We start from the raw sequence: 18,709 nt of genomic DNA, 5'->3' as shown, positions 1-18,709 counted from the left end.
GAGTTATGGGGTCAACTGGTAATTCATGTTTAACTTTTTAAAGAAACTGGCAAACTTTCCCAAAGTGGTTACACCATTTTGCAATCCCATCAGTAAAATAGGAGGATTCCCAGTTTTTCCATATTCTTGCCAAAGCTTATTACTATCTGTCTCTGCTATCACAGCTCTCCAAGGAGCTGTGCCATGGTATCTCATCATGGTTTTAATAATCCCTTCCCTCCCTAATGCGAGTGATCTTCAGCATCTTCCATGTGCTTGCCTGCTAAGTCACTTCAGGTGTGTCTGACTCTTTGCAACCCCATGGACTGTAGCCCACCAGGCTCCTCTATCCATGGGATTCTCCAGGTAAGAATACTTCTTGCCTGGAGTGGGTTGCCATTTCCTTCTCCAGGGGATCGTCTCAACACAGAGATTGAACCTGCGTCTCCTGTGGCTTCTGTGTTGCTGGCGGATTCTTTACTGCTGAGCCACTGGGGAAGCCCATGTGCTTTTGGGTTATATATTTCACCACAGAAGATAAGTGACTTTTTGATTGCTGTTTTCTAAAATCTCAAGAAAGGGAGATTATAAACTTCCCTAGAGGTGAAAGTAGAGGTCTGTCCTATTCATGTATTCGTTTCTGATGGCTGCTGTAACCAATTACCACAGACTTGGTGGCTTAAAAACAGCATGTGTTCATGCTTTTACAGACCTGAAATCTGACATCAGTTTCGTGGGGCCAAATCTGGGTATCAGTAGAGCCTCCATGGAAGAATCCATTTTCTTGTCTTTTCCCGTTTTTAGAGCTGCGTTTTTTGCTTTCTTTAGCCCATGACTCCATCTTCAAAATGAGCTGAGTAGCATCTTAAATCTCTTTCTCTGCTTCCTTTGTAATGTGGTTTTTTAAATCTCCTGTACTAAAAGCTCCCTCTCCCTCCCTCTTATAAGGACGCTTGTGATAACATTTAAGACCTACCTGAGGAATCCAGGATAATCTCCCCATCGCAATTCCCTTAACCACACCTGCTACGTCCCTTCTGCCTTATAAGGGAATATCCACAGGTTCCCGGAATTAGGACCTTGATATGGCTGGGAGCCATTACGCAGCCCACCAGTCACTAACCATCCCTTAAACTAGCTTGGCCTCACTAGCTCCGCACTTGGAGTTGGCTTGTCCGGAGGAAGACCCTGATGGGGGAAGCGTTCTGGAGGCACAGGTAGGCCCTGGAGGGATTCTAGCGCCATTTATACTGCAGCTCTCTCACTTTCCCCACTTGCTTATCGCCTCCTAAGACATGAGGAGCTGAGGGCATTTGAGAACTGGGGGAGGCTGCCAACACTGTCACCGCAGGGTGTGTATGGGGGTGGGGTGGGGAGTGGGCAGGACTGGAACTCAGGGCCTCGGATGCTCGCGTCCTCCCGGTCCCTGCCTTTCTCCCCCCACCCCTCCAGGCTCTCTTCCCCCGGGCGGGATCCTGGGTTCCGAGGGGACCCACTGTCACAGTCTCGGCAGCAGGCACGCTGCGTTCCCACGCGCGGCCAGCAGGGGTCAGCATCCTCCGCGCAAAGGGCTGCCGGCGCGCCGTGGGCCTCCTCCCGGCCTTTCTTCCATCCCGCGTCAGTTTTGTTTGTGTTGCTGCGTCACGGTCTTAGGCGCCCGGCCTTTTGTGTCTTTTTTAGTTCTCACCCGAACGCGCCTTTCCCCGGTCCGCTTGACATCTCACCCTAGACTAGGCAGATAGCCGCCTCTTGGCGTAGCAGCCGGCGAGTGGGCTGATGGCGGGCTGAAGGGAGGGGGCTTGCTCCTCCGCCTCGGCCTGGAGGAAGAACGGCCCCGTCCCCAAGGCCAGCGGAAGGAGTGTGTGCCTGGGTGTGGTCGTGCCGGGAGGAATGAAGGGCGCAGGGGTGGGAGGCTGCGGTTTCTTTGAGCCCTGAAAAGCCCAAGGGAGGACTTCTGGTAGCAGTGACCTACTGACGGTTTTAACTGATGTAGGATGGTTCAACTTACAATTTTTTGACTTTATGATGGTGTGGTAGTGATATGCATTCAGTAGAAACTGGATCTTGAAGTTTGAATTTGGACCTTTTCCCTGGGGCCGGGGATGTGTAGATATGGGGCAGGGGCTTCTGCAGCCCCATCACGAGGGTGAACAACTCATAACCAGTCTGGACCTGGATACCATTTGTTTTTCACCTTTAATACCATATTCAATAAATTACATGAGATGATTCACACTTTGTTATGAAATAAGCTTTGTAGTAGATGATTTTGCCCAACTGTAAGTGTAAAGCAAGGCTAAGCTGTGATGTTGGGTAAGTTAGGTGTATTAAATTCGTTTTCCACTTAGGCTGTTTTCAATAGGTTTATCAGGACCTAACCCCATCGTTAGTGCAGGAAGATCTGTATTAGATTTGGAATGAATTCATCACTAAGCTCATGAGAGCTTCCCAACCGGACTCTTGACCAAAGTGAATCTGATTGGGAAGTCTCCATGGTTCCAAGTGGGTGAGTGCCCATCTCCAGAAGGTGGGGGTGGGGATGGGCTACCCAGTGGGAATTTTTTAGCCCTGGGGCAGAGTAGTGGGCAGCAACAAGCTTTTGTTATAGGATGTGAGCCAAGCCTGTGATTAAGGCCTTCATCCACCTGGCTGCTCTCCCTCTTGTTTGTGGCCTGACCTGAAGTTTTGCCCCCCACCCCACCCCCACCCCCACCCTCCAGCAGCCTCTGGTCGCACCACTGCTTTGCCACAGAACTCAGAAATGGCTGTTCTACTGCAAAGGAGCTAAGACCTTACTTTCTTGGACCAGCATCTCCCACATGGCTTATTCCTCTCACCTTCAAGAGGACAGAGTGATGACCCAGGTGGTGAACACATGGATTTTAATACTAAAGAACAGAAGATGTTTTGAGTAGAAAACCCAAGATAGTTGGGCCTTCTGGAGAGGCTCTTGCAAAGAGCTGGTCAATTAGCTAGTATCTGCAGCAAATCCAGGCCAGGGCGGTGCTTAAGGGTTCCTGGATACTTGTGAGCATGACAGAACACCTTCAGAACACTCCAGAAACACGTTCAGACACTGCCAATATGGAATCCTATAGACAGTTCAAGGAAAAACTAAATTCTGGTTTAGAAGTAAATTCACTTCAGTCTTTAAAGAGGATTGACAATCTATTATGAATAAAGCTGCTATGAAGGTTCATGCACAACTTCACTTCACTTGGATGACTGTTTAGACGTACAATTTGGGGATCATGTAGTTTCCATGCTTGTAGAATTTCTGATCAAAAGTTGTGAGATAGTTGAAGAATTGCTGCCCTCAGTCAGAGGTGACAGGGAGAATGCCAAAACAATCTACTCCCTGGTGAGATGCTGATGTTACTGGGAGTAGATTGTTTTTGTGAATAATGCAGCATATCTGTGTGCATGTGTGTTGGGAGGGGGTTGCCTTCCATGCTGTCTCAGGGAGGCCAGGGCACACCTGTTCTTAGGGCATCTGCTGTGGCTGCAGAGAGGCAGGGCCTTGGCCTGACCCCTCAGTGGCCCACTGAAATCTACATCCACTTGGGCTTAGGGACTGTTTCTTTGGAACTTCCTTATGGTCAGCTTGATTCAAGGTAAAATCACTTAGAATTAAGAGGCCTTCTACTGAAGGCCAGCCTTGGGTCCCAGACACATAGCATTCACGCAGGGCCATGTTTCTGCTTCCTAGCCAAGTTTCTTGACCAAGTCCCTACATGGAGCACCCACTTTCTTATCCAGTTCATTTTCCTGCCTGTCACAGCAAGAGACTTCTGTAGAGAATCCAAACAGGGCGAAGACTTTTAATTTCCATAAACAGTGCCAAAACTGCCTTATGCAGTAACTTAACTTACAAAACAAACTGTCCTGCTTAACTGACTTTTCATGTGTTCCTAACCAGAGGGGGGGGAAAGAGGACATTCACAATCAGCCCAAATATCATTGAACATTATAAAAAGTATCATCTTGCTGTAAACACTGAGTGCTACATTTTTCTCAGGCCCTGATGAAGTGGGTTTCCTTCCATAAGCAAGGCAATAAGGACAAATCTTAAAACAAAACAAAAAAAAACTAAAAATAAAGGGGAATGGAGCTCATGGTCTGTTCAGTTACAGGAATAACTGCTAAGCGCCTCTGTTTTCTATACCAGTGTGCAGACTGTTACATGTTGTTTAGCCAAGCCAAGGTATGATTGGGTCTGGTGTCAGGAAGGAAATGGCAACCCACTCCAGTGTTCTTGCCTGGAGAATCCCAGGGACGGGGGAGCCCGGTGGGCTGACGTCTATGGGGTCACACAGAGTCGGACACGACTGAAGTGACTTAGCAGCAGCAACGGTACTAAATTATGAGTAGTTATTATTGCCAGGAAATATTATAGGGTATTATTTGTAAAATGGTTATTTTAATGAACTGGCAACCTATAAAATGATTATATCGATGATTTTTCTAAAATAATAACAAAGCACAATCGTTGCTTCACTTTTTGAACTGGAAGACTAACCCTCTTGCCTTATTCAATTCTATTTTAATTTGATGAACAGCTGCACATGCACCAGGCTCCCAGGAAAATAAAAATGGGATGATCCCTACTTCCAGTAGGGCAGGAAATGGGCACTAAAATGGTTAACAATGTTGTAGGGGAAAAAAAGCATGTAATTTTGGTTGGGGGGATGGGGATGGCTTTATGGAGTAAGGAGGTTTTGAAGAATAGAGTTTTGATGGCGAATAGAGTGGGACAAATTGAGATTCAAAGCTATAAACTGGTGAGTACAGATTCCCCACAGAGGAGCTGGGTCCTAGGATCTCTGGCCAGCCCCTTGGGTCTGTTAGTTCTCGTCAACATGTTGACCTTCTGGAATTTGGGAAAACACAAAGTACATCCAGGGCTTATGTTCTGAACTCTGCTCTCTGGCATACAAATATGTTCAAATGAGCTTTGGCCTGGTTAGGATTTGAACTGGCCAGGCTAACCCAGGGAATGGGAGGTGGAGGTCAGTGTGACTTGAAACCTGAACAGACAGCATGGAGGTTCTGTGGCTCCAGTTCAGCTCCCCTAAGCCTGGGTGCTGGTTCCCTGTGGGCAGGTGTCTTGCTTGGTCATGTAGCCTCTTCTTCTGCTGGACCACACCTACCAATAAAGAGGGGCATCCTGAAGGTGATGACCTCCCCTCTATGTGGCCCCAGTGGCTCCAGTTCAGCTCCCCTAAGCCTGGGTGCTGGTTCCCTGTGGGCAGATGTCTTGCTTGGTCATGTAGCCTCTTCTTCTGCTGGACCACACCTACCAATAAAGAGGGGCATCCTGAAGGTGATGACCTCCCCTCTATGTGGCCCCAGGAACTTGACTTTTTCAGGGAAATGCTGTGAAGGACTCCGGAGATGACCAAGTCCATTACTGGTCAACGTGTGGCCCAGGATTGAGAATGGCCCAGGGTCACCTTACAGCACGGGTTAGCCAGACATGTCCCTGAATCTCATTCCAGGCCCCCAGCACCCCATCTCTGGGGTGGACCTGGGATTTTCCAGGTCACAAGGTCTCTGGCTGATTCAGACTGAGAACGCTCTGAGTCAGCCCCCTGCATTCAGTGAGTGGACTGGGGTCTGATTGGCAAAGGGATCTGTCCTGAGACTAGGATGAGAGCCCAAGGCTACTCCTAGTCCAAGGCTGGTCATCACACTTGGCACCCGTTCTTCACGCCTACCTTCCTGTCACTGTGCAGACCTGGAGTTCAGGTCCTGAGCGTTCAGCCCTGGCTGCCAGATCAGTGGGCTGTCAGTTGCTGCAGGAGCAGAGAAGCCAGGAACTGGAAACTGAATCCTGAAATTGGCCCCCTAAGACTGATTCTATGTTTTCAGCCTGTGATTTCCTTATGAATAATCCCCTCCTCCATCCAGCCCCCAGCCCTCCCCTATGGCCCAGCTCTCTGCCCTCAGCTCTGCCCCTACATGTGTGCACATCTTCATAAACACCCACATCACACTCAACACTCCAAGACCTCAGGGCTCCTCCACCGTGTGTTCCCTGCATCAGAAAGTGAACAAAGACGAATGTGCCCTGAAATCAGCATTGAAAGACTGAAGTTGCAGCCCCGTGCAGCCTTGAGCCCATCACCGCCCTTCTCTGGCCTATGGAGGATGTCACTCAGTGTTTATCACTTTGCCTTCTTATTCTGGCTTAGATCACCCCGCCCATGACCTGGAAGACAAGGCAGACAAAACCAACTCCTGTTCAATGTGTCACGGGGACCCCGATTGTTTGTTTTTGCTGCATTGGGTCTTTATTTCGATGCATAAGCTCCTTAGTTGTGGTGTGCACGCTCAGTGTGGGTATAGTGGGATCTCTCGGCACGTGGGATCTTAGTTTCCCTACCAGTGACTGAAGCGACACCACCTGCATTGAAAGGCAGATTCTTAACCGCTGGACCACCAGGAAGTCCCAGGGATCCCTGGTTTTGCTCACAGTTTTCTTCCCCACAGTTAGCACACCGCTGCCACATAAAGGTACTCAGTGAGTATTTGTTGAATTACAGATAAAGGTAAACGTAGAGGCATAGAGATGCTAGAAATCAGGGGGAGCCCTTGAGCTGAAAAGGGCTTCCCTGGTAGCGCAGATGGTAAAGAATCTGCGATCCCTGGATGGGAAGATCCCCTGGAGAAGGGAATGGTAACCCACTCCAGTATTCTTGCCTGGAGAATTCCATGGATAGTGGAGCCTGGCGGGCTATAGTCTGTGGGATCACAATGAATCAGAAATGACTGAGTGACCAACATTTGAGCTGAAAAGGCTCCTCCAACTTCAGCTCCAGAAGGGCAGTAGGAAGTACTGTGTGAAAAAGGGGTGATGTCACCTAAGAAGTTCCTTCATTTCAGAAAGGTCCCCACTGCCTTGCGGAGCTGGTTAGTCATTGACAAAGGACAAGGATCGGATGGGGAAGGAACCTTCTGAGGAGTTAGCCAGGAGTGTGGGCTGTAAGTGGCTTCCCTGGTGGCTCAGAGGTTAAAGCGTCTGCCTGCAATGTGGGAGACCTGGGTTGGGAAGATCCCCTGGAGAAGGAAATGGCAACCCACTCCAGTACTCTTGCCTGGAGAATCCTGTGGACAGAGGAGCCTTGTGGGCTACAGTCCATGGGGTCGCAAAGAGTCGGACATGACTGAGCGACTTCAAGACAGCAGGAAAACCCAGCATGCAGTTTAGGATCACACTGGGAGATGTTAGGGGTGGGGGTGGTGCTGCAGTTGGTGCTCTGAGCTGAGGGGGTGGGGAAAGCAGGCAGAACATCTCTGGGGCCCTGGGATGCTGAGCATCCTGTGTAGAAGCCCAAGCCTGTTTGCTCCTTCTTGGTCCCAGATGCTGAAAGGCAACAGAGAAAACAAGGATCCTAGGAAGCAGTCCAGGAACATTCATTGTCTGCTGGGAAGTCAACCCAAATGCAACAGGAATGTGACTTGCTGTGTTTTGAGAGTGGGGAGACCGGACAGCACGTGGCCACATGAGGAGACTGTAAAAGAGGCTTGAGTTCAGGTTTGCTGTGTGGGTGAGGAGTGTTCCTGCTGGGAGCTTCCTGATATACCTGGAGGGGCAGCTCACTCTCTCCCTGAGTTGGAGCTGAGCTCCCTCCCTGGAGGCCTTGGGGAGCAGCCCATTTGAGGGATCACTGAAGAGGGGATCCCATTTGAGGGATCACTGTGCCCCACTGAAGAGGGGGCACAGACTGAACTGATTAGAGGACCTGAGTGAAGGCCTGGCCGGGACTGCCTGCTCCAAGTGCAGCTCCATCATTTCTGTTTGAGACGAAGGGCTCCTGAAACATGAAGTTAAAGCACATGGGACCAGAGCATGACTTGCTATATCAGGTGGAAGGTGTGGGTGGCTCGGCCACTCAGTTGCAAGTGGGGGCCACTCAGTGTCTAGCCCAGTGTTCTCAATCCTGGCTGCCCAGCAGAATCACCTGGGGACCCCTTTCTGAAAACCTCAGTGCCAGGGTCCCAGCCCCTTTTGTTGCTGTTGTTGAGTTGTCAAGTCGTGTCTGACTCTCTGCGACCCCATGGACTGCAGCACACTAGACTTCCCTGTCCGTCACCATCTCCAGAATTTCTCCAAGTTCATATCCATTGAATTGGTGATGCCATCCAACTATCTCATCCTTTGTTGTTCTCTTCTCCTTCTGCTCTCAGTCTTTCCCAGCATCAGGGTCTTTACCAATGAGTCAGCTCTTCACATCAGGTGGACAAAGTATTGGAGCTTCAGCTTCAGTATCACTCCTTCCAATGAATATTCAGGGTTGCTTTCCTTTAGGATTGACTGATTTGATCTTCTTGCTGTCCAAGGGACCTCAAGAGTCTTCTCCAGCACCACAGTTGGAAAGCATCAATTCTTCAGCACCCTCTCAGCCCCCCATGTTCTTAGTTGCTCAGTCATGTCTGACTCTTTGCAACCCCATGGACTGTAGCCAGCCAGGCTTCTCTGTCCATAAGGATTCTCCAGGCAAGAATACTGGAGTGGGTTGCCTTGACCTCCTCCTCCAGGGGATCTTCCCAACCCAGAGATGGAACCCAGGTCTCCTGAATTTGCAGGCGGATTCTTTGCAGTCTGAGCCACCAGGGAAGACCTCTCTAGACATTCCAATTTAATAGGTTCCAGTTGAGACCCAGGCACAGCTAGTTTTAGGGTATTAGTATGAGTAGTTTTAGTTTTTTAACTTTTTATTCTGAAAAACAAAGTGAACAGAACAATATTTCCTCTCCTCTCTGACACTCGCCCCCACCGACCCCGACCCATTTGCCCATCACCTGTTTAAACAATTTCCAATTCTTGGAGCCCAGTCTGATGGCAGCAGTTCCTCCACCAACTCCCCCCAAACCTGCCCCTGGCTGACTTGGAAGCAGCAGGGCATCCCCAGGTGGTTCCCATGTACAGACTGGGTTGGGGCCTGCAGATCTGGTCCAGTCTCTTCTTCATACAGATATGCAAACTGTGTCCCAGAGAGAAGAAAGGCCTTGCAAAAATCCCACAAAATGTCCCTTCCTACTTTAACATTCTATAAACTTGTGGACTTGGAAGCACCATAGAGACTTTCAGAGAATCTTTATCAAAGCATGTCTGAGAAGCCTCAGCCTGGTACCAAGCCTCTACCTGGGGTAGACTGGGCCTCTACCCCAGGTGCCAACAGAAGTTTCTTTTCTTCTGGTTCCCGACAGAGCTCCATCAAGCTCTGTTCTTCTTAGCCTCATAGCACTATGGCCCACTGGTGGCCCTTTGTGAATGCTCTCAAGCTCTCAGCCCTTTGGTTGAAATTCAGTGTTTCTGTTTTGGGGACTGCAGGACCAGGTGGGGCTGTGATGATGCAGGGCTGGGAGAGCTGGGAGTTGGTGGCCCGAGGGGCTCCTCCAAGCCCCAGAGGCATGGAGGCATGTGTTCACAGAGGTTCCTGCTCTCTGAGGATTGGGTGGTAGACCCTGATGTGGGTGCCTGCGGTTGGCCTCTCACACGCCACGTCTGTCTGCTTTTCTAGTCAGAGTACACGTCCTCACTGTGAAATGGCCATTATTGACTCAGGACCTCTTTGGGAGGAACTGAATCCTGATCGGGTGGGTCTGACTCCCCAAGGCCAGGGATCCCTGGTGGTTACAGCAGCCCCAGAGTTGAGGGAAGCATCCAGGCTTGGAGTGGCTTTGGTCAATGTGTAGAGGCTGGAGTTGTTTCCTCTCCTGCTTTTCAGGTTTCCTTTTGTGTCATCCCTCCAGCTGGGGTGGGCCCTGATCCTGGTGTTCCTCCATGCCATCCTGCAAAGGTGGCCAACACCACCTCCCACCTGCTCTACTAGAGAGGCTGTTGTGGGGGCCAGGGCTATGTATGGGTCAGGGAGGTGGGGGGCATGTCAGCACACTGCTTCACGGGTCCACACCCAAGAATGAAAGGATCAGGGACCCCACATCTTACTTGACCTTTAGCCTGAAGTCCCAGGGACACTCATATTCATTGTCTCAAAGCAGTAGCTTCCAGGAGAGTTACAACTGGGGCCCAGACTCAAGCTCTTCCTGTGTTTGTCACCTGCTGGTGGAATCTCCAGATCACTGGATAGAACTGCTGTGCATTTGAGTGTTGAGGGAGTGGGGTTGTCAGAGTAGGGACCGGGTCTCCATCACAGACACACCTCTGAAAAGAGGGAGTGGGGCAGAGTAAGATCCCTCACTGTGAGAACCATATGATCCAGCTAAAAGGCAGAGCAGGTACATGGGAGATCCCCAAAGATGCTTAGATTTCTGTATGCCAACAGGTCTGACCTCAAGGATATATATTCACTATCTCTGTTGGGGAACCAAGTAAAGGCACCTTCAGAGTTCACGGGAGACTTGCTAGAGGTGGGGAGGAGAGAGACAGAGCTAAGTAATGGTCTTGGAACAGGGAACGTAACTTATGAGCACCACACCCCATCTCTGAATGTGCACCATGGAGTTGGCTCAGTTCTAAGTCATGTCAGGCTCAGCCACCTCTTTTACCTTCTGTCAGGTCATCCCCAAAGGGCCATGCTGCATACCACCTTTATTTTTCCAGAAAGGTACACATGCCCTCGTTATTTCAGGCACACATGTAATGTTTATTTTGTGTAAATTTATATGCTATAGAGGCAACTCTTAGTATAATATATAAGAATGTATATACTTTTCTAAAATGGCTAGTTGCATAGTTCAGCCTCAGTGGTGGATGTGATTGGGCTCAGCTCTTCCTTCTAAATGGGCCCAGGGTGGTATTGATGAAGTAAGCAAGGCTGGGGATTCACCTGGCCCTGTCACGTGTGATACAGGGGACGTGCAAATTTTGCTAAGACTTTCATCTTCATTTTCAAACTGCATGGACTAATTTAGCTTCTTGCTATGATTGTTTTCAGTCAATTCTTTTTTTTAAATTGAAGTTAGTTGATTTACAATGTTGTGTTAATTTCTGCTGTACAGCAAAGTGATTCAGTTACACATATATATACATTTAAAATATTCTTCTCCATTTTGGTTTATCATAGGATTTTGAATGTAGGTCTTTGTGATGTACAGTAGAACCTTGCTGTTTATCCATTCTTTGTGGATATATATAATAGCTTACATCTGCAAACCTCAATCTTTCACTCGACCCCTTCCCCCAACACCCTCCCCCTTGGCAACCTCAAGTCTGGTCTCTATGTCTGTGAGTCTGCTTCTGTTTCATAAATAGGTTTATTTGTGTCATATATATTAGAGTCCACATATAAGTGATATCATATGGTATTTGTCTTTCTCTTTCTGACTTCACTTAGTATAATAATCTTTAGTTACTTTCATGTTCCTGCAAATGGCATTATTTCATTCTTTTTTTTTTTTATAGCTGAGTAGTATTCCATTGTATACATTAACCACATCTTCTTTATCCATTCATCTGTTAATGGACATTTAGGCTGTTCCCGTGTCTTCACTATTGTGAATAGCGCTGCTGTTAACACCGGGGTGCATGTATCTTTTTCAGTTGGAGTTTTGTCTGGATATATGCCTAGGAGTGGGATTGCTAGACCATATGGTAATTCTCTTTTTAGTTTTCCATAGTGGCTGTGCCAACTTATATTCCCACCAGTTGTAAGGGGGATCTCTTTCCTCCACATCCTCTCCAGCATTTGTTATTTGTAATTTTTAATGATGGCTATTCTGACTGATGTGAGGTGGAAACTTGTAATTTTGATTTGTATTTCTCTAACAATTATTGGGCTCCAAAATCACTGCAGATGGTGACTGCAGCCATGAAACTAAAAGATGCTTACTCCTTGGAAGGAAAGTTATGACCAACCTAGATAGCATATTAAAAAGCAGAGACATTACTTTGCCAACAAAGGTCCGTCTAGTCAAGGCTATGGTTTTTCCAGTAGTCATGTATGGATGTGAGACTTGGACCATAAAGAAAGCTGAGCACCAAAGAATTGATGGTTTTGAAGTGTGGCGTTGGAGAAGATTCTTGAGAGTCCCTTGGACTGCAAGGAGATCCAACCAGTCCATCCTAGAGGAGATCAGTCCTGAGTGTTCCTTCCAGGACTGATGTTGAAGCTGAAACTCCAATACTTTGGCCACCTGATGCGAAGAGCTGACTCATTTGAAAATACCCTGATGCTGGGAAAGATTGAGAGCAGGAGGAGAAGGGGCCGACAGAGGATGAGATCATTGAATGGCATCACGAATTCAATGGACATGAGTTTGGGTAAACTCCGGGAGTTGGTGATGGACAGGGTGGCCTGGTGTGCTGTGTTCCATGCGGTCGCAAAGAGTCAGATGTGACTGAGTAACTGAACTGAACAATTATCAATGTTGAGCATCTTTTCATTCGTATAAATTGCCAATAGGCCGTTTTCTTGTCTGGAAAAATGTTTATTCTTCTGTCCATTTTTTTTAATTGGGTTTGATTTTTTTGTTGTTGAGTTGTATGAGCTGTTTGGAAATTAAGCCCTTTTTGGTCATGTTGTTTGCAAATATTTTCTCCCATTCTGTACATTGTCTTTTCGTTTTTTTTTTTTTTTATGATTTCCTTAGTTAATTATTTTTATCTCACCCTGTTTTGTTTGTTTTCTAAATGAAAAGTCCAGAGATTTACCTGTTGGTCCAGTGGTTAAAACTGCACTTCCACTGCAGGGGACGTGGGTCCCTGGTGGGGGATCTAGGATCCCACATGCCTCACAGCATGCCCTCCCCACCACCCCAAATCCAGAGTTAGGTTTGCCCTGAAAAATGGAAACATTCAATGGTGTTACCAAATTAGGATTTCTTTTCCTCACTTTCAGAGTTCATTCTAAGAAATTTTATTTCAAGAAAACAAAAATGAAAATAAAGGTAAGAGTTTCTCATTCTGCTTGTTACCTGTTGCCAGTGATGGCAGGCAAATAGCATTTGAAGACTATCCGGCCATTCTGCTGCATGTAGCTGGTGAGGTCAGGACAACAGAAGGAGGCGGCAGGTTCCTGGCTCCTGAGTAGGAAAGAGTATAAGGAGTCCCAGGTGGCTTTTCTATTGGCTGGAGCTTTGTGGTCTTCAGGAGAGGCTATGTCTGGTGCCCCAGAAGTGGACTGTCTCTTGCCCTCACTGCCTGGCCGGCCTGGGTCCTACTGGCTGGCTGCCAGTTTGTCCAGTCTCTCGCCCTCCCCCTGCCCTTGAGGCAGCCCTTCCCTGCCCCAGCATCTCCACCTCTGTATTCTGATGTCCTCCTGGCCTTGAACACTCTTCCAGAGTTTGTCTTCTCTTTTCCCTGGCTCCCAAAGTAAGGTCACCTCTGAGACCAGCAAGCTGCCTTCCTCTAGGTCTTCAAGCTCTAGGAAGATGGCCCTACAGTTGTCTTATTTTCCTTTGGCATAATCAGGCCTCACTAGTCATCATCCCCCACCGCACTGACCACCTGTGCCTATGGGGTAAGGGGGCACCTTTGCTCTCTCTTCTGAGCACTTCCCACCCTGTTCCTCCACCCCTGGTGACTTCATTCCAAGGCCCTGAGGCTTCTCTCCCAACTCACCAGATACTGGAGCCAGCTCTGGAGAGAGAATTAAGTGGACATTTAAATTGATACAAAGACAACAAGCAAATATTCAGTAAGGTTCTGACTTGAATCCTGAGATCTAAATTTTCCCATGCAAAGTCCTCACTTCCTGCTTCCCAAATTCCCCTGCCTGCTACTGCAGCCCTTAGAGAACAAACACCCACAGGTGGAGTGGCCTGTGGCATTGACAGGTGCCTAGGAGAATGGAGGGCCTTTCAGACAAGGGACAGGCTGAGTCTGGCCACTGGGGCAGGAAAGTGGTACACATGGGGAGAAGAGGCCCGTCTGCCTTGCTGTTTGAGACAGTTTCTGGACAGCAAAGTATTTAGTGTCTGGACTCTTCTCCAAGGGCTACTGACTGCAGTAAGGCTGTGGTGTTTCAGCCTATCTGGCAGAGGGACTCTTGGCCCTATGAATACGCCTTTATCTTTACTGGAGCAGAGCAAAAACTCAAACACAGAGAGGTGGACTCCAGCTGGAAGTGCGGAACTGGTCTGTAGCCCCAGGAGCAGCAGTGTTAAAGTAGGACTTGGCGGGGTTTCATCCTCTGCAGTGGGTAGCTGAGAGTGTGGGTGGGAATACTGATGTTTTGTTCAGAGAAGCAGGAGGAATTTATAGTTCTTTATGGAAAATAGGATAGGTTAGCTCACTTATTACTCAGCCAGCCTTTTCAAGAATAACACAGGCTTAATGCTAATCTAAAAGCATTTTCCAACAAAGGCCATAAAATGCCAGAAGGACCCTAGAGACACCACAAACAGCTCCCTTTCCAGTAAAATAAGGGTGGCCATGGAGAAACCGCTGTAGAGCCAGGGCACTTTCCCTCCTGCCTGGAATTATAGCCCCTTCATCGCCTGTGTCTGTTTTATTACTGCAGAATTTAGGCTCAGCATTATTTCAGTGCACTGCTGAGGAAGTCAAACGGAGGGAGAGAGGATATCTGTTTATTGGCTCTGGCTGGCATCTCCCCTGTCTGCCTCCCAGTAATGCTATTTGGGCTTACTCCAAGCTTCAGGGAGTGGACAGAGGCCAGGGCTCTAAGTCCTGTGGGTTATCACTCTATGATCCCAACTCACCAAATCCAAGGCAGTGTATTTGCCAATCTGCCTGTACCAGAGGTCCAAGGTCAATGCGGGGGCGGGGGGGGGCGGGGAGGGGGGGGGTCCCTCCAGTGTTACTTCTGCTGTTATGGACATTAGGCAGTGAGAGCTGGAAAACTGCTTTTGGTTCTCCCGAGTGCTGTAGTGTCACGTCGCCAGTGCCTAGGACTATGTTAGGCATAGTTGGGAGATAAAGAAAATGCACACAACAGAAATGTTGTGCTTCCTTCAAGAAGCACACAGAGGTTTGGGAGATCAAGACGAACACTTTCGAAACAATCACAGACAGGCAGTGAAAGACTGCCTTTTTTGGAACCTGACCCTGACTGGCCTCTCAGGGAGGCACAGTGCAGCGCTGCAGGAGACCCAGGAGTGGCCACAGAGAAAAGTTCCTAGACCAGAACTGCCTCAAATGGTAAGAAAGACCCAGAGATGGGAAAAGTTCAGGGCACAGGACTGACACACATCAGGTGGTCTCTCTCCCTTCTGTTAAAAGAATGCTAAATAATAATAGCCAGCATTCCCTTTGTCTCAGACACGTTCTAGTTTCTTTAACAAAAGTAGATTACTTGATCCAACAATGCCGTGAAATCAGTACTGTTATTATCCCTATTTTATGGATGGGAAAACTAAGGTATGAGGAGGGCCTAGCACACAACCAGAACCCGGGTAGCTGACTGTGGAGTTAGGTGCTTGATCATGTTCTCCGATGCTCCCTGTGGGGCTGAGTTGAGGATCTGGTCAAGATTTGGGAGCTGAGAACAAAATGGAACTGAAGCAGAGGTGCAGACAGCCTGTTCTGGAAGGACATCCAACACAGAGGACTGACACCCAGGCCTCATGGCAGCAGAGCCAACATGACACTTCCTCTCTCCCTCACCCTCCAACTTTTTCTGACAATCCCTCATGGTGAGCAGGTGGGCAGACCATAGCCACCCAGGTTTTCACACAGTCCCAGGAATACCAGACTGAAATGGGTGGACAGAGACCATATTAGCAAAGAATATGTTGGCAGAATGAATTACCTGATTACTTCTTGGAGGGATCACACGGGCTGGGCTGGGCGGTGTGATATGGACTCTGCTTTCTTTGGAAACTTGCAGAAGAGAGAGAGGCAGGTGGGACTTCCTGGAGGAGCCTAGGCTTGAGTTGACCATTGCAGAAGGAGTACAAGTAAGTGGGCAGGGTAGGGGCTTCCCAGACAGGTGGTGGGCAGGACCTTGGTCGGTCCCCAGGTTCGTGCAGGGACCTGGGATGGCCACACTGAGGATGGGAGGGGGCCAATGTGAGGGAGTGGGGAGGCCTTCATTGTCATGGTCTGCCTGTTGGGCTTTGAGGGTCCTCCAAGAGTCCAAGCAGAGAGCTGCAATCTCCACAAATCCTCATTCACTTTCTCCATGTAAAACTGAAGCAGAGGAGGAGAAAGAGAGAGAAGCTTTTTATTTTCACTCTGTAAGAGATGAAACTTCTAAAATAGTTACTTTTTGCAATCCAGCTCCTTTGATAGGAATTGTGTGCATAGGGATATTTAAATGAACTCTATATCTGTGGTGAGAATAGCTCTATTTCTCTTCAATGTTTGCAGCTATGGTGTTCTGTGTCCACAGGCTTGCAAATACTCTCCCAAAGCTCAGCCTTCAGGCTGCTTACCCACCCACTCCAAAGCTGCTTCTCTCTCTAGAACAAGATATGCTATGTCTCTCTTGAAGCCGGGAAAGCACGGTAACGTTCCTACATAAAATATCAGCAGCTAGGGACCTTAGTTGAATTAAACAGGAGGCAGCAAATTTGGGAACTGGATAATGAGCACCTACAGCATGGCAGATATGGAGAAATACAAGCATGAATAATTCCACCCCTTTCTTCAAGAGGCTTAGGGCCCGGGGAACCCACATGGTAAAAGACAGCCCATGGCACCCTCAGAGCTAGTGGAGGGGGCACTGACTTTTCCAGTTTTAGCACCCAGAGTCCTAGATCCCAGGAACACTTCCCCAAACCCATGCCCCAATCCCTGTCAAGTAGGGACTGTTGTTCACCCCAGTAGGAGGCTGTGACTGTTGGAACTGACTTATTCCTCACCTTATTCCTTGCCTCCATCCTCACTCCTACAAACAGCCTTTTGAAATAAGCTCGCATTGCACTTAAAATAATAATAATTGGTAATGAAAAGAGCAACAGTAATTTATTCTTTACTAGTAGTTCTTAAAGGAGGTCAGAATATGCAACCCCCCTCCCAAATATGCCACTTTGAAATATGGATTATTTTAAGTTGAAGGCAATTGAGAAGCAAAAGTTGCAGGAAGAGTTCTCTGCCCTCCCCTTATCCACCTAAAAGCAAGGCATAAATTTCTCTTTTGAAGACATACCCATTCCCACACCACCAAGAGGAGAGCGACTCTTATCACCAAGAGTCAGCACCAAGATGAGTGTGCATAAGCAAACCTCACTAAAATTATCCTTATCTTCCACTGGTTTTCCACATATATTTCATTGTCACTTGCCCGTAATTTATTGTCCCTTGGAGCCGAAGCCCTCTCTCCCTTGCTAAGGGCATATCTTTTTTGTGAATTCTGTGCATGTAAAATATTAATAAGTTTGTATGCCTTTTCTCCTGTTGATCTGTATTTGTCATTAAATCTGAAGTCCCTCAGTACTGAATCTAAGAGGGTGAAGGAAAAGTTTCCTACCCCTGACATTCTCAACCTTGGCTACTGATTAGAATCCCTTGAGCAGCTTTTAAATCACATCATCACGCAGGACCCTCTCCAGAGTAATAGGTCAGGCTCTCCCCAGGTGCTGTATAGCTGGGGTGAGAAACACTGCCCAGGGTTTAGGATGCCAGGGGGAAGCAGTGCACAGGGGTTTATTTAAATAAACCAAATAAGCCAAAGCCTGGTTTATTTCCTGGAGTGATTTCAGCTTCAGACTCAGATCAGAAATCACTCATGGATGATGGGGACAGATTCCAAAGGTAATAATGCAGATGCTCACTCCACAGGGACTTTACTGTTTCTGTCATGGGCCACTTTGTCAGGAAGTAGATAGAATGCAGGGCTTCTCAGGTGGTGCTAGTGGTAAAGCACCTGCCTGCCAGTGCAGGGGACATAAAGAGACATGGTTTGATCCCTGGATCAGGAAGATCCCCTGGAGGAGGGCATGGCAACCCTCTCCAGTATTCTTGCCTGGAGAATCCCATGGGCAGAGGAGCCCGGCGGGCTATAGTCCATAGGGTCGCAAAGAGTCGGACATGACTGAGTGACTTAGCATGCACAGACAGAATGCGGGTGAAGCACGCCCACACGGTGGGGCTCACTGTGTCTTTTTTGGAGGGATAGCTAAGCTCATGAGGTCCTCTTTGTTGGGCCTGGGAAGCCAAGATGGTCCTCCCCCTGACCCACAGCCTCTTGCTTTGCTTCAAGAAGTTGTTCTGAGGCTGTTTTCCAGGCTGCCACTCCCTGGCGTTCTGGTTTTTCCATTTGTCACCTCTGTGAGAGAAATTAACAGTTTTGCCAGACCCCGTATAAACAGGAAGGCAAGCTGTTAACAAGAGCCTCCTGCCCCTGCTGCCAAGCCCAGCACTCACGTTTCCTTCCTCAGAGCCTGTCAGTTGTGGGGAGGAGAAAGGTGAAGAATGGACCCTCTCCGGGCACTGTGTGGGTTCTCTTGTGGCCACTTGAATGCCAGTGTAGGGGCTCGCTGACAGCTGGGTCTGCAGCTGGCTGGTTTTGTCTGCTTTTTGAGGGACAGCCAGGGACAGTCACTGATTAAACTGGGAACAAAGCGAGACTGCAGGCGTGGCTACTCACACCAGTGCTGCTGAACAGCAGAGAACAATTAATTGCCGTGTTGTGGAATGTATGGATGGGGGCAGGGAGGCGGTGGGAAATGTAAGAATGTGCAGGAAAATGTCAAGCCGTGCTCTTATTCATTAGAAGCCAAGAGAGGGCCAGCTCTCCACGTGTTCTCAGGACCCACCACAGCGTGGGGGCCCTGGTTCTTCACCTTCCCAACTAGGGTGGTCTGGCACACTGGTGTGTCCAAATGGGGACGCTCTGCCAAGCAAGATGGGGAGCCCCTT

General features: G+C 48.4%; 1 protein-coding gene across 4 annotated transcripts in view; it reads left to right on the top strand.

Moving 5' to 3' along the window:
• The first annotated feature begins 1,043 nt into the window (after positions 1 to 1,043).
• EHBP1 (EH domain binding protein 1) overlaps positions 1,044 to 18,709 on the top strand; it is a 580,191-nt gene continuing 562,525 nt past the window's right edge. Inside the window, exon 1 of one of the 4 annotated variants that reach the window (XM_086326384.1) lies at positions 1,044 to 1,196. The gene's annotated coding sequence lies outside the window, so the exon portion shown is untranslated. Of the gene's footprint in view, positions 1,197 to 14,982; positions 15,047 to 18,709 lie in introns of those variants that run through there. The other 3 variants (XM_086326385.1, XM_086326386.1, XM_086326398.1) reach the window with 3 other exon arrangements.

Source organism: Bos grunniens, chromosome 11 (assembly GCF_055505025.1).
Source record: "Bos grunniens cultivar Pamir isolate PY7600 chromosome 11, Bosgru_T2T1.0, whole genome shotgun sequence".
Lineage (NCBI taxonomy): Eukaryota > Metazoa > Chordata > Mammalia > Artiodactyla > Bovidae > Bos > Bos grunniens.
This window is presented reverse-complemented; position numbering and strand designations above follow the sequence as displayed.